We start from the raw sequence: 14,965 nt of genomic DNA, 5'->3' as shown, positions 1-14,965 counted from the left end.
AAACTATGAATGCTTAGAATTAAAACATCAATATTATATGCCCATGTGCTGGTGATTCACTCTAATTCTAGCTATTCACAAGGTTGTGATGGAAAGATTAGTGATTGGAGGTCAGCCTAGGCAATGAGAACCCCTCCTCTCCCACCCCATACCACAGTGGTTAATCAGAGATGAGAGTCTTGAACTTTCTTGCTCAGACTAGCTTCAAACCTAGGTCCTCAGATTTTAACCTGCTGAGTAGCTAGGATTACAGGCGTGAACCACCAGTGCCTGGCAACAATTGCACTTTTTAATGAGCACATCATTGAAAGTGTATGAATCGATTATGCTTGCACAGATTATCTCAGTGTATGTACATACAAATTTAAGACTAAGATGAATTGTTTAATGTTGCATTATTTACATCAGCTGCCACGTGGAACAGTTGGAATTTCATGCTAATTCAGAATCATAGATTAGAACATAATGGAGAAAAAAATGGACATCCAGAACTATTTTGTTATCAAGAATCTATTACATTTATACTAGTTGAGAGACCCTTCTCTCAACTAGTTTTATTTTTGTCCACTAAGTGCTTAAACTGTTCAAATCCTCCCGTTTTCTCAAATCTTATCTGTCTTCAAAATCCATAGCAAGCTCGAACCCCTAATACTTAGAGTTGAATATTGTTTCCGGGAGAGGAAAAAAGATCTAAGGTCTAGAGCCCTGAGTGGTCTTTGTCACAGAAAGATATATTTTGGGTTATAGATCTGGCCTTTCCAGTTCTGAGCACCAGATTTCCAAAGACAGAAGTATACACATCTTCTTTCTCAGGCTCCTACGTTTCTGTGTTTGTCACATGCAGTGATACAGATCTTCCCAGGTAAAGCAGGTGGCCCAAAGCAAGAGGCCCTCTGGCCTGCTTCTTAAAACGTCAGTCTCAAGAGTCACGAGTGTGCTAAGTAATAGGCCTAAGGAAAGTCAGTCAGACAAGTCTGAAACAACTGATAAACTTGTCCATGTGTCACAAATAGATACTACATTTGGTATTGGCTTACTTCTACTGAGAAGAAATTATCCTTTGGTCCCATTTTACAAAGAGCAACCTATGGTTTTAGAAGAATTACCTCAATTGGTCAAGATGGCAAAACTGGTAAGAGGAAGACAAGAGTTCAAAACCAGCTCTCTTTGAAGCTGAAGTTTTTGTGTGGCCATTCTTCTACCCCATCTAAAACAGCTGCTTGTGGGTAAGAGAGCCTCTGGATCTTCCAGATCTCAGGGGATTCTCTTTCAGAGTAGAAAGTAGGACTGAAGGTTGATGAGAGGAGACTTGCAAGGTAGTCCCACCAGGAAGGCAACTTTGGAAGAGTATCATAGCCACATGTGTTCTCTGTTCCAAGATCTCCAATTGTTCCTGGTGCTGCCTGGGCAGGCTCTACTTCTTGGTGTCTTGTTAAGGATGCCAATTGTGCCCCAACCTCCTAGTTAGCCATCTTTTTATTCCCATCAATGCCCAATGTTGCCATAATTTTCATTTCATTTATCTCTACATTCTTAGAAAATCATTTCTTCATCTTTCCTGCCTTTGATCATGCTCTTCCTTTACCAAGAATGCCTTCTTCCTTCCTGTTTAACTGGGGAGAATGCATAATTCAAATTACCACCCCCCCCCATATTTGTTCCTACCCTACCAGTGCGTGGGTCATACCCTCCTCTGAGACCTCCAGCACTCTTCAATCCACTATAAAGCCCCACTCTCCCACCAGACTATGATATTTGATGTCCTGTCCACATTCTTACTGGACAGTGAGCTACTACAGGACAGATATTCTCTGAATCCTGTCAGGTTCTCCCCATGATCTAAGCCTGGTCCCTAACATATAGCATGATCCTGGAAGTGTTTAAAATGAAAAAGAGCGTAGTGTCCATAGATCACATCTGAAATCCTAGCTACTATAATCCTAACTATCAAGAGTCTTATATCTGAGCACCGTAGTTCAAAGCCATCCCAGGAAGCAAAGTGTAAGATATTCTTATCACCATTGAACCAACAAAAAGCCAGAAGTAGAGATGTGGCTCAAGTGGTAGAGAGCCATCCTTGAGTAAAAAAGCTAAGGGACAGCATCCAGGCCCTGAATTCAAACCCCAGTACGGCACAAAAAAATAAAAATAAAAAACAAAATGAACAAAGAGCCAAGGAACATGACCTTAAGGGCCTGGTTTTTTGGGAGGAGACTTTGCCCTCAGCACCCACAGACCCCTTTGAGCAACATCTCATCTATGGCATTGAGCCACTATTTGGGGCCATTGCACCAACCTGTGCTTAGGGTAGAGCCAGTGTGAAGACAAATAAGGAAGACCAAAACAAGGGATATGTTGAAACTTTGAAAATGTCCTGTCCCCTGGTGTTGGAATTGGCCACACCTCTTAAGTCAAGTGGCTTCTACTCCAGTGTTCTACTCCATCGATCCCAGGCCCTGAGCTTTTGAAGCAGGCCTTGAGCTTTTGAAGCGGAGCCAAGGAACAAGAGGGAAACAAAGGAGATGTGAAATTGATTTCCTTGTTTAACTTTTCCTTTGTGTGTGTAGTGTATGTGTGTGTCCAGACAGAAAAAACTCTGACCTTCATCTGCTTTAATTACCTAATAATTTTGACACCTTGGGTTGTTGCAACATCCTAATGCTTTGTCTCTCAAGGACACAACATTGGGGTGTTTCTAGGTTTAAGGAGAGGCAACAGCAAGAGACCAGTCCTGACAACCAGGGAAGTGTTGAGCAGAGGACTTCCAGGGAAGGAAGAGACAGCAGGGAGGAAAGACAAAGATGTTTTGCATGTCAAGAAAAGATTATCCTGGGAAAGGTGGCAGAAAGGTTAAGCAAAACTGGGTGTTCTCGTCTGGAAGGTTTTTCTGAAAGGGCTTCAGGGACGATTGTGCCTGGTCAGGAAAACTGATATGTTACAGCTCCCCAAAAGGCATAAAGTGCAAAGCATGGGTTGTCATTCTCAGGACTACATGTGATTGGAAGGTTTTCTTCCCTCAGGACCAGCTGACAAACAAAGTCAGGCTTGGAGTTTTCCTTCCTACGTTAGACATGTTCCTGTCTAAATACTTTTTGGGTGGTGCCAGTACTGGGGCTTGAATTTAGGGCCTGGATGCTATCCCTTGACTTTTTTGCTCAAAGCTAGAACTTCATTACTCGTGTGTCACTTGTGACCTTTCGTTGGTGAATTGGAGTCTCATGGACTTTTTTGTCCAGGATGGCTTCAAACTATGATTCTCATATCTCAGCCTCCTGAGTAGCTAGGATTACAGTGGCAGAATGTCTGAATACTTTGAAGACAAGAAAGAAAGACGAGAGGGGGGGAGAGGAAGGAAGGAAGGAAGGAAGGAAGGAAGGAAGGAAGGAAGGAAGGGAGGGAGGGAGAGAGGGAAGGAGGGAGGGAGGGAGGGAGGGAGGGAGGGAGGGAGGGAGGGAGGGAGGGAGGGAAGAAATAATCAGAATAGTTATAAAGCCCTTCACAAATTGAACTCTTCAGTTCCAGTTTGTTCTTACTGGGGATTCCCAAAACAAACATAGGCAAACAGAGTATTTGTCAAAATTGTGAAACACAGCATCAGCAAAGCACAGCAAGCTCTCCACTTTGTACCTTCCAGTATTGTATATGGAGGAACCCAAACAACAGATGTGATAGAGAGAGAAAAGTAGTGGGGGACTAGGGTAGTGGGACTCAGGAGACCTGGCTTACAGACCATATCAATGTAATACTTCACACATGTGAGAGGGTATTCCTCAACTCTAGGAGAGAAGGAGGAATCTTTGGGTGGTTCTTGGTTTTCAGGGTAGGGATGGGAGGTGGCCGTATAGCAAAATACTGGAAACCACAGTTACATTTGATGAATTCCAGAAACATCAGCTTTATCAGGTTGGTAAATTCTTCCCTATATCATCCCCCTCCCAAGACTGAAGAAATTAACATACTTAAGCCAGATGCCTGTAGTACGTGCCGGTAATCCTAACTACTCAGGAGGCTGAGATCTGGGGATCGTGGCTCAAAGCCAACCTGGCAGAAAAGCCCATGAGACTTATCTCCAATTAATCATCAGAAAGCCAGAAATGAAGATTTGGTTCAAGTGGTAGAGCACCAACTGTGAGAAGAAAAAAAAAACAAACTAATGGACAGTGTCTAGGTCCTGAGCTTGAGCCCCAGTAACTTCACAAAACAAAACAAAACAAAATGCTACTTCAACAGATATTTACTGAACATTTGCTATAATACTAAGTACTATTTTTGTGGAAGTAAACATGACTATAATATGGAACCATAGTTCTATGATAGTTTATGTGATCTACAGAAGCAAAAAATCCTCTAAATTATTTTTCACATGTGGAGGAACTTCTAGTTGTACCCCTGCACTAAGTAATACGTATTTGTCCTCCTTTGTTCCAGGACACACTCTAAGGAAGAGATGTGCAAATAATCTTAGCTCCCTAAGATTATTTGTAGCTCCAGTAGCTACAGCTCATACTGTCATGGACACCTGAAATGAAACATTGTTGATAACAAGTTGAATCTTCATAGCTTCCAGAAAAATAAAAGTAAAGGAACTTAGCTTTGAATAGGCACCATTATCTACCTGCACTATGAAGTTGTGTGAGCCTTTTTAAAGTAATTTCAGGGTCTGGGAATGTGGCTTAATGGTAGAGTGCTTGCCTAGCATGATGAAGCCCTAGGTTCGATTCCTTGGTACCACAGAACCAGAAAAAGCTGGAAGTGTGGCACTGTGGCTCAAGTGGTAGAGTGCTAGCCTTGAGCAAAAGAAGCTCAGGGATAGTGCCCAGGCCCTGAGTTCAAGCCTCAGTACTGGAAAAATAAATAAATAAAGTAATTTCAGATGATTCTCACACCTGAATAGTCAGTGTTATTCCCCCACCAAAATCCTTTGAAAACTCAGGGGAAGCTCAAGGGAAAACTCAAAGGGAAGCAGAGGTTCAAAGAGGCTTAGTGACTTGTCCAAACTCTCTCTGCTAATAAATGGAAGAGACAAGATATCAGGCTGCCTTGATCTGGCTTCAGTGACAATCTACTTCTCACCCTGACTCTAGAGGGGGGAATGGAGAAGTGTGTGCTTAGGACAAATCTTGGTTATCCCTCTTGGTCTCATTTTAAATCAAGGTGTTAAAGTCACACAGTATGGGAGAGAAAATGTACTTGACCTAACCCTCAGAGCCATAGACTATCAGACTGGGACAGGACTGTGGAGATTGTGCAATGCCTTTGTTTGCAGGAAAGGAGCCTGGGGCCTAGGCTAAGTGAACATTTGAGGAAAATGGCCTTGCTGTTGACAAGACCTTATCTCAACCTCATTTTGCAGTGTACCTCTGGGACTGATTCTCATAAACTGTCATAACAACTGGCATCTCCCAGCATCAGACATGGATATAACAGACACTGCTGGGTTACCTGCTTATAGCTCTCTGAGCTTCCTAGTTTTTCATCTGTAAAAAGCCATCATTAAATTAAGTGATCCTAAATCATTTTCAATCTCGAATTGGTATTTCTAGGCCAGCTGAATACCTTAACTTCGTAAATAGGAACAGCAACGATCTGTTTTGAGGGTGCAGGTTAAGATTTCCAAGATTGACTGAATGCCAGTCAGTGGAGGTATATGAGTTAAAATTGACTGAGAAGCGTGAGAGAATAGCCCTGACAGCCCTCATGGAGTCCACAGCCTGGAGTAAAATAGCATCCTCACCAGAATGAGGTCTGCTAGACAGTGCTGCGCAGTGGAAAGAATGTCCCTAAGTGTGGGAATTGAGATAGAAGGGTCCCAGTGCAAGGCCTGTCCATGTCTTGCTCTGAAAATCCTGTTCCCATGGTTTGATTGAAGTAGTAATGTGCTACTCTTTCACCAAGTCATGAAAGGAAATCTCTTCACTTCCTGCTAGATGTGGGAAAGGAAGGAATATCACTTCACCTATATTCTAGATTCTGTCTTCATGCAGCTAAAAGTGCTCCCTTTTACATGAGGAGTTTTGGGGCAGGCTTTAGCCCTTCAACTGAATGCATAAAACTTTGTAGAATATGTTACAGATTCTTCTAAACATCTTCTCGTTCACTTGCTTTTATAAATAGTTCAGGTCAGAGACCCTGCACACAGGAAATTGTATACTATCTATATAGGATGAAATTTAGGGTTATTACATTTTGACTCTCTTCTATCTTGACATGTACACAAAACTCTTATCTGAGTATCTCTAGGAGCAAGCATAGTACTGACTTCCAAGCCAGCCAGTTCTGTCCAGGTAAGTATGAGTATTAGAAAGTGTCTTTGAAAAAATATTGACTGCTTCCTTAATTAAATAAACGTCAGTGCTATTGCTGACCTATGTCCTGGATAATAGGGACTTTTTAGAGGATGAGCCTTCCCCTTGGACACAGTGGCCTCTGTATTACCTAACAAGTATTCTCACTTTCAATGCCAAATCTTAACCTTCAAACTTCAGGCCCATTTGATCATTTATAACTCTCATAGTAACTTGTTGCCTGAGAAATGTTTGATTTGGAGGGTTTTCATTTTTTCCTACCCTGTTTTAATCATGGGAGTATTACTTAGCTATTAGTTCTATAGGCCAGCTCCATACCCCTGATAAAGTTTAAATCTTGGCTCTGAAGCATACAGCAGTGATATAATCTTAGTCAAGTTACTTCCCCTTTCTGCTTCCTAGTCCATAAATATTAATACTTATCTCATAGGTGGTTGAAATACTTAAATTCCATCGTTCCAATGAAGTAGTTCATCTTGTAAAAAGTTGTATTAAGTAATTAAGAAGATTGTTTTTCCTTAGAGTTCATCTCTGCACCAGTGACTATCATGTTGGTCTTATTCCTGTCTTCTGGGACCATGCAAAATAGGCCCAAATCCCACTTCCACATGGCAACCCCTCAAATATTTTCATCTGGCCACAACCCCCTTGGCATGGCAAAAGACCTCACCAGAGAAACTGAGGTGGGAAAAAGTGGATCCAGGACCTCACCACAATCTGGACAGAAAACCAAGAAATTTTGACTTCTGCCCTAGAGTGACCATTCAACATCTGCCTCCAAGAACAGAGGGGCCAGCCAGAGCTCCTGGAAAATTTCACTCTGGCAACACATGACGCTGAAGTGTTGAAACATGCCACTTTGATGTGGCATTAGCTCATGATATTGCTTTATTTCCTTAAGTTAGAAGAAAAGCACAGCTGCTAGAATTTTTAGTATAATAACTACAGTGGTGCACCAAAGTTTTTCAGGAATTTTTCCACAAAAGCATTGCACCAAATTAATTGTGCAACCTCATAATTTTTTGGTACAAATTTATTTTCCTCTCCAGCAAGGAATGGCTTTTACAATTGTTCTAGCACCTTTCAATTCCTCTACTACTGAATTCATAGACAATCAATTTTTCAAATCTACTTGAAGCAATTTCTGAAACAAGAGAGTGTTTAAATAAGTAAACAAGAGCATGGACTGAAATGTATAATTTGTTGAATGGAGGTGCTAAGAAATCTATTTGCTTGGGATATGAACATTATTTAATCCCTTGCTTTAAAATAAATCTACCAGGAAAATGACATTTTTTATAAAAAAACTATTCTTTTTATCTGGTCTTGTGATTTGTTCCATAGTAACTCTCTTATCTCTGGATGATTTTCAGGTCTGGGGTACTAGCGGGTACTAATGGCTTATCAGGGAAAGTATAACAGATTCTCTTTTTCACTAGGAAGCAAGGTGAACTAGAAGTCCCTCAAAGACACTTTCTAACCATCAAGTTCTTTCATTCTAATCTGTACCCAATCTGTTCTTGAGACACCTGTTGGGGAAAACCAAAAAAGAATGCTAATATAATGGCTTTCTATTTGGAAGATAACTCAAAAAGAGGCTTATCTGGGGCTGGGAGGTTGGCTCAGTGGTAGAGCGCTTGCCTTGCATGCCTGAGGCCCTGGGTTCGATTCCTCAGCATCATATAAGCAAAAAGAAAAAAAAAGCCGGAAGTGGCACTGTGGCTCAAGTGGTAGAGTGCTAGCCTTGAGCTGAAGTGCTGAGGGACAGCACTCAGGCCCAGAGTTCAGGCCCCACAACCGGACCAAAAAAAAAAAAAAAAAAAAAGAGGCTTATCTAATCATATAATGCTCAAAATTCCAGTTTTAATTGTGCTATTTCTTAAGTAATATTGGAAATTTTTCTACCCTGTCATAGCTGGATAGCCTGGAGAGAGTAGGATCAATCAAGGACTACAATAATAATAATAATAATAATAATCAGTGCCCATCTCATCAATTATTTATTATGATGGATAGATTAGGAAAGTGATCTTATTAATCCTCTTTACTTATCAGCAGATGTGTTATTTGTCCATTGAGTTCTAAGGGTGTCCAAAAATGGAGAAATGGATCCTTTCAGTTTTCTGGATCTTCTACAGGACGTGGAGCAATTAGGGCTTTAGGCCCTTTGCCTCCAGTGGTAAGTAGCCTTTTCTGTTTACTCCAGGATAACAAAGAAATATCATGAGTTTATGGATGTACCACGTCATAGGAAGAGCTGCATCACACTGAGCTTCATTGTAAATGTTGTCTTTCAAAATATACATTATGAAAACACTGTGGAAAACATTGAAAGTGACCACCTTTTGTCTGCTTTAAGTACGTACACACTTTCTTCTTCTATGTGAACTGGCCACCATGGAGTTACTAGTTCGCATTGAATCTATTTCCCATCTAGATGAGAGTAGCTGTGACTTAGAAGACTTAGTTAAAATCTTAATCACTCTCTCATATAAAATGAGCAACAGGTTTTGATCAACATATTTCCCCTATCCTAAAATAGATCCTACCTCACATTCTACTCATTCAACTCAGATACAGTTTCTTCCAATAACCACCTCTGACTCTTCACATTCCATCTGTGAGGCTAGAAATAATCTCTCATTCTCTGAATCCCCGTAGCTCTTGTTCTGTCCTTTACTTACAACATTCAGCAATTTAAAACAAAATGCTTGGTCATGTAGCTTTTTTAGGATGTTTGATTTTGAAGACTGGATCTATGGGTTATTTTCAATATCTCTTAAAACACTCTTGGCAAGACTTGAATTACAGATGAAATTCAAAGAACAATTAGCTAGATACCTCTCTTGATCTGACAATAAAGTACTTGTCCATGATTAATTTGGTTGTTTGAATTCCTTAGAAAATGTTCTTTTGGGCTGGAAAGCATGGCTCGAGCGGTAGAGTATCTGCCTAGTAAGCACAAAGGCCTGAGTTCAAATCCCGAAAAATATTCTTTGGCATATTTTCTTGGAACATTTTCAAAAAATTTCTGGAAAATTTATGTGTAATAACACAATTTAGATAACAACAAAAGCACATGGAAAACATTAAACTGTATTGTCAAGCAAAGAAACACAAATGAAAACAAATTTGAAATATGTATACTAAAGTAGAAAAAGACCCCTTTAAGTAGTGAATGCTTAAAAGACTTGTGGTTAAACTGGCTAGTGGCGCATTGAATTAACACTTTTAAAATACAACAGTATACAAGGAACATAAAACTGCTTGGGCATATTTGCTCACTTATCCTTTAGAGGAATTCTGGAATCCATGCAAAGGTTATAACTCAACAACAGCAAAAAGCAAAATGCACAAGATGTTCATGACATTGTAACAATAAAAAACACACAAAAATTAATAACAAATCAAAGGTCACAAAGTAGGAAAAGATTTCTTATTTAGAAAATACAGGAATTATATTACCTAGTCATTATAATATAAGCTTTAAAAGGAAAATGTTCCTTATGTAATGTTAAGTTGAAAAAAATCAGGCCATATATAATATGAAATATGCATTATGCATGCATGATGAAAAGACAAGAAATAGATAAGAATGTACAAAAATACAAATAGTTGGAGATGGGGTGGGATCTGGCTTATTGTCCCTTTTAAAGCCATTACATCATCTTTTCTTTTCTTTTTTACATCATCTTTTCAATGACAAACCACATTTTAAGTAATTGAAAACAAAGTCTCATTAGCTTTGTCCTTGTATGAATTCCCAGAGAACAAATTATTCTTATTCATTTCTACCTCTGCTACTTGTCTTGGAATTGGACCTGCTCCATCTCTTCTTCTCCTACTTTTCAGTCTTCTAAGGAGACCAGAGAAAGACCCTCATCAAACAAAGAACAAAAGACACCAAGTTTAGCAGAAGCCATGTTTTCAAATTGGCTAACGTAGACAAATTGACTTTGATAATTCCCCACCCCCTCCCACCATTGCAAAGGCAGACCCAGATTCTTGAATGACCACAAGTGGCCTTGGTTTAACAAGCCTTGCCAACAAGGCACAATGTTCCCATCCTCAGAAATAGACCCCGGCAGAGCTTCCAGGGACCCATAAAAGTCTGCGCTCTTGGAAGAATGTGACAACTCTGGCACCAGATTCAGATTCGTCATTCTCTATATTAAGAGAACGTTCAGTTACATCAGGCTTTTGAACAGGGCCAACACTTAGTAAAACTTTGAGGTTGGCAAAGTGAATTTTCATCTAACTCCAGATTCCTTCCCTTGACTCCAGATGATCAATAAGAACACTGCCTGTAACAGTTTTCCAAGTCTTTTCATATCGAATTTCTCGCTAAACTTTGTATCAGCCCAATGATCAATGTTAATATTAACTTGACTTTTCAGAAGAGGACACTGAGGCTTAGAAAGTGATGTGATTTAAGGCCACCCAGAAAGTCAACAACAGAGAATGGAAGCCCTTCCTGACTTCTGATTAGTGGTCTTTTCATCCATGCTGCATACTGACACCTCTTCCTGTCCAGGAGAAGAGTGACCTAATGTTCTCACTCACACCAGTATTCAGTGGTCAGCTCAGTGTAGGGATAGCTATGTTTCAACTGTAGAGGAAAATCATTGAAACATAAAGGGAACTTTGAGGCTGTCCTAGGAAGACAGCCTCTCTCCCACACTTTTATTTATTGTACCAGTACCAGGGCTTGAACTTAGGGCCTGAGTACTGTCCCTTACCTTTTTCACTCAAGACTAGGGCTCCACTACTTGAGCCACAGCTCTACTTTCAACTTCTTTCTGGTTAATTGGAGATAAGAGTCTCATGGACTTCACTGCCTGGGCTGGCTTTGAACTGCAATCTTTGGATCTCAGCCTTCTGAGTAGCTAGGATTGGTTGAGCCACCAGAGCCACACTGATAGGCTCTTCTTTAACTGTTAAATGTGTATATCTGGAACGATCCTAATCTGCTGTGGTAGGATAGGATTTTTTTTTTTTTAGTGTCATTGCTTCTTAGCTTCTTCATTCCCTTTTACGTCACTTCCATTGTGTTGGAACTTAGAGCTCCTAGCAAGTACTGTTAGGTGTAAAGCCACAGGGTGCTGACGTCCGAAGTCTGAGTGGGAGTAGGGGAAACAGGAGATGAACTGGTTTCAGTTGATCACTGCCTCACCCTCTCTGCCTCAGGGATGGTAGATTGCAATGTAGCTCCTCTTTTAAGTAAAGAAACTTCTGAGGAGCTGTTGGGTGGGATGAAGACTTCTCAGCTCTGGTTCTCTGATGCCTGGAAACCTCCCCTCTAGGTTGGTTCTCAGTCAGTCCTCAGTCTCCACCTTGAATTCGGCAGGATCCGTGAAGAGTCTGGCCTTTAGCCCTTTAGCAGTGGTATTCCTGAGCAGGATAGCTCATAATCTTAGAGGAGTGGAATCTTTATGGGTCAAAAAAAGGAGCATGGATATTTCCAAAGGAAAACAACCAGCTGAAATACAGATTCCATAGAAACCAAAGGTATTAGAGCTGAAAGGTCAAGAATTTACGTACACAGCCGGGTGTGGTGGTACACTTCCAGCTACTTGGGGGTGGGAGGAGGCTGAGGCAAAAGGATTGCTCAGTTTTAAGCCAGCCTAGGTAAAGTTAGTAAGACCGTATCTTAAAAATAAAATTGAAATAGAAGAATAGGGTGTACAAATGATAGATGGCCTGAGTTGAAAAAAAAAAAAACGGGAAGAAAAAGAATAGGAAAAAGAATTTATCCACACATATTTTTTAAAAGAATAATATTAAGAATATAAAATGACAAGAAACCATAAGAAGAATCAAGCAACAAAATAAGTATGAACAATATAATGGTTGGATAATTATGCAAGCTAGTACAATATATTCACCTGAGGAAAAAATTAATATACTGCAAGATTACCTTGAAGAAAAGTATTTTAAAAGTAGAAAATACAGAGCTAGAAGTGTGGTTCAAGTGGTAGCCCTTGTAAGGAAAAAAATCAGTAGAAAGGAGGAAATATTTTGGGGAACCATAGACATAATTAATAAAAGAAAAAAGACCTTAATAGAAGATATATTTTAAAAAAAACTTGGGAAGAGACTCCTGGATATAAATTATGATGAAAGTTAAGAATGTCAAATGTAAGAGGAAATTGCAGGTACTTTCAAAGTATCAAACAAATGGATGGAGGAGAGATGTAAACAGGATCAAGAATGACAACAGATATTTTTCAGCAAGCAGTGAGGATACAGGACAATGGAGAAACATTAAAAACATTTTGAGTATAGAGAATTCCATACCCAGTTAAACCTTTGTTGAACTGTGAGGGCATGTTATTAATACTGTGAAACATATAATCCAGGATGTTTGACATGCAAAGACCTGTATGAAAAGGATTGTTCGGTGGCATATTAAGAAAGTTGGAAGAAATGGAAGGAATGATGCAGGCAAAAGGATCAAATATCTGTAAATTAAGGGTTGTCTTGAAAAAAATAACAGAACAAAAAAAGCAAAAGAAAAAAAAACATATCCACAAAGAACAAGAATAAAAAAGTCTATATGAAATTGGTATCAGTGGCTTACAACTACAATCCCAGCTACTCAGGGGGCTGAGATAGGAGGATCCTAGTCGAAAGCCAGCCTGAACAGGAAATTCCATGAGACTCTTATCTTCACTTAACCAGCAAAAAGCCAGAAGTGGAGGTATGGCTCACGTATTAGTGTCAGCCTTGAACAAAAAAGCTAAGGGACAATGACAGGCTTTGGGTTCAAGCTCCAGTACCAACAGGTACACATGCACGCATGCACACACACACACACACACACACACACACACACACACACACACACACACACATACACAGTCTAGATGAAATCAACAAAAGACATTGAACATGTTAAAGCCCTAACTTACAGGAGAGAAAACAACTGTATAAAAATAAAGGAATGTAAAACAGGAAAAAAAAAGTAGCAAAGTGACACAATAATAGAAGTACTAATACATGAATAATTACTAGAGATGTAATTGAGATAGCTCATCAAATAAAAGATAAAATCCAGATCATTACTATTTATTCTCTGCAGTCAAAAGCAAAATATATTCAAAGGAAAGTAAACAGATAGAAAATGATAAATAAGGCAAGTAAAGTAAAATTGGCATTTATATAATATTATCAGATAATTTGGAGATTCAAAATGTTAGAGTATAAATAGCAAAGAGCTATAAAAAAATGAGAAATCAAGCTGGTGCCGGTAGCTTACGCCTATAATCCTAGCTACTCAGGAAGCTGAGATCTGAGGATCGCGGTTCAAAGCCAGCCCAGGCAGGAAAATCCGTGAGACTCTTATCTCCAATAAGCTACCTGAAAACCACAAGTGGTGCTGTGGCTCAAGTGGTAGAGCCCTAGCCTTGGGCTGAAGAGCTGAGGGAAAGCACCCAGGCCCAGAGTTCAAGCCCCATGGCCAACAAGAGAGGGAGGGTATCAGGGGAGGGGGAGAGAGAGAAATCAAATAGCTAGGATACTTATTAATATAGATATAAAACTTTTAGAGAAAGTTTTAGTAAATTAAATTCATTGTATTTTTACTAAGTGGCACTTGAGGATAATTTTAATATTAGAAAACCAAAAGACACACTAAATACTACCAATACAATAAAAAATAAAATAAAATTAGAGGCTTAAGAATTGGAAAGAAGGAAATAAAATTGCCATGATTTTTAAATGATATAATTTCTTTTTTAGAACACTCAAAATCTACCATGAAGAATTTAAAACAACAGTAGTTAAAACAAAGTAAATGGACATAAGAATAATTTATAAAATGCAATTTCATCTCCATACATATGCAATAATCTCTACAAAACATTATTTTTTTAAAAAAAGAATCTTTTTTAAAGGAGTACCAGAAAATAGGGAAAGGAAATCTACAAATCTGTAAGACTGCTATGGGAAAATTAGAAACTGTTCTTGGGATACAAATAACATTTTTATGATGTTCTTCATTCTTCTGTGAAATTTTATGCTTTCATTTGGAATCATTTTTCTTCAGTGTGAAGAATTTCCTTTCATATTTCTCAAAATGTTGCTTGTCTGCAATACATACTCAAATTTTGTTTTAGTGAAAGTATCTTTATTTCATCTTCATGTTTGAAGCAGATTTTGTTGGGAATTAGGTTCTAAGTTACCATTTTTGAAAAAGTTCAGCAATTGAAAGAAGTTCGTTCCAATGCTTTTGTATTTTTTTAACTATTTTATTCCAATACTTTTAATCGCCGCAGCTTTATGCATTTATTCTATTGCTTTTATCTTAGGATTTGGCAAACTTCTTGAGTCTGTAGACTAATAGCTTTTATCCTTTTTTTTAAGAGAATCCTTGGCTAGTATCTTTTCAAGTATACTTCTGTTCTGTACTTTCTTCTCTTCTTGAGATTCTCATTCAACATATTTGAAGCCTTTTGATTGTGTCCTTAATCAATTTTTCTCTCTTACTCCATTTTTTATTGTTCCTGTGTTTATTTGTTTCGGGAAATGTCACTGTTTGTTTGCCCAGGCTGACTTTGAGCTTGTGATCCTCCTGACTCAGCCAGGTGAGTGCTAATATTATAAGCACTGCAGGGATGACTTATTAGGCTTATTTTCTCTCTCTCTCTCTCTCTCTCTCT

The sequence above is a fragment of the Dipodomys spectabilis genome, unplaced genomic scaffold (genome assembly GCF_019054845.1).
Source record: "Dipodomys spectabilis isolate Male_0828 unplaced genomic scaffold, ASM1905484v1 ptg000017l, whole genome shotgun sequence".
Taxonomy (NCBI): Eukaryota; Metazoa; Chordata; class Mammalia; order Rodentia; family Heteromyidae; genus Dipodomys; species Dipodomys spectabilis.
Note: the sequence above shows the minus strand (reverse complement) of the source record.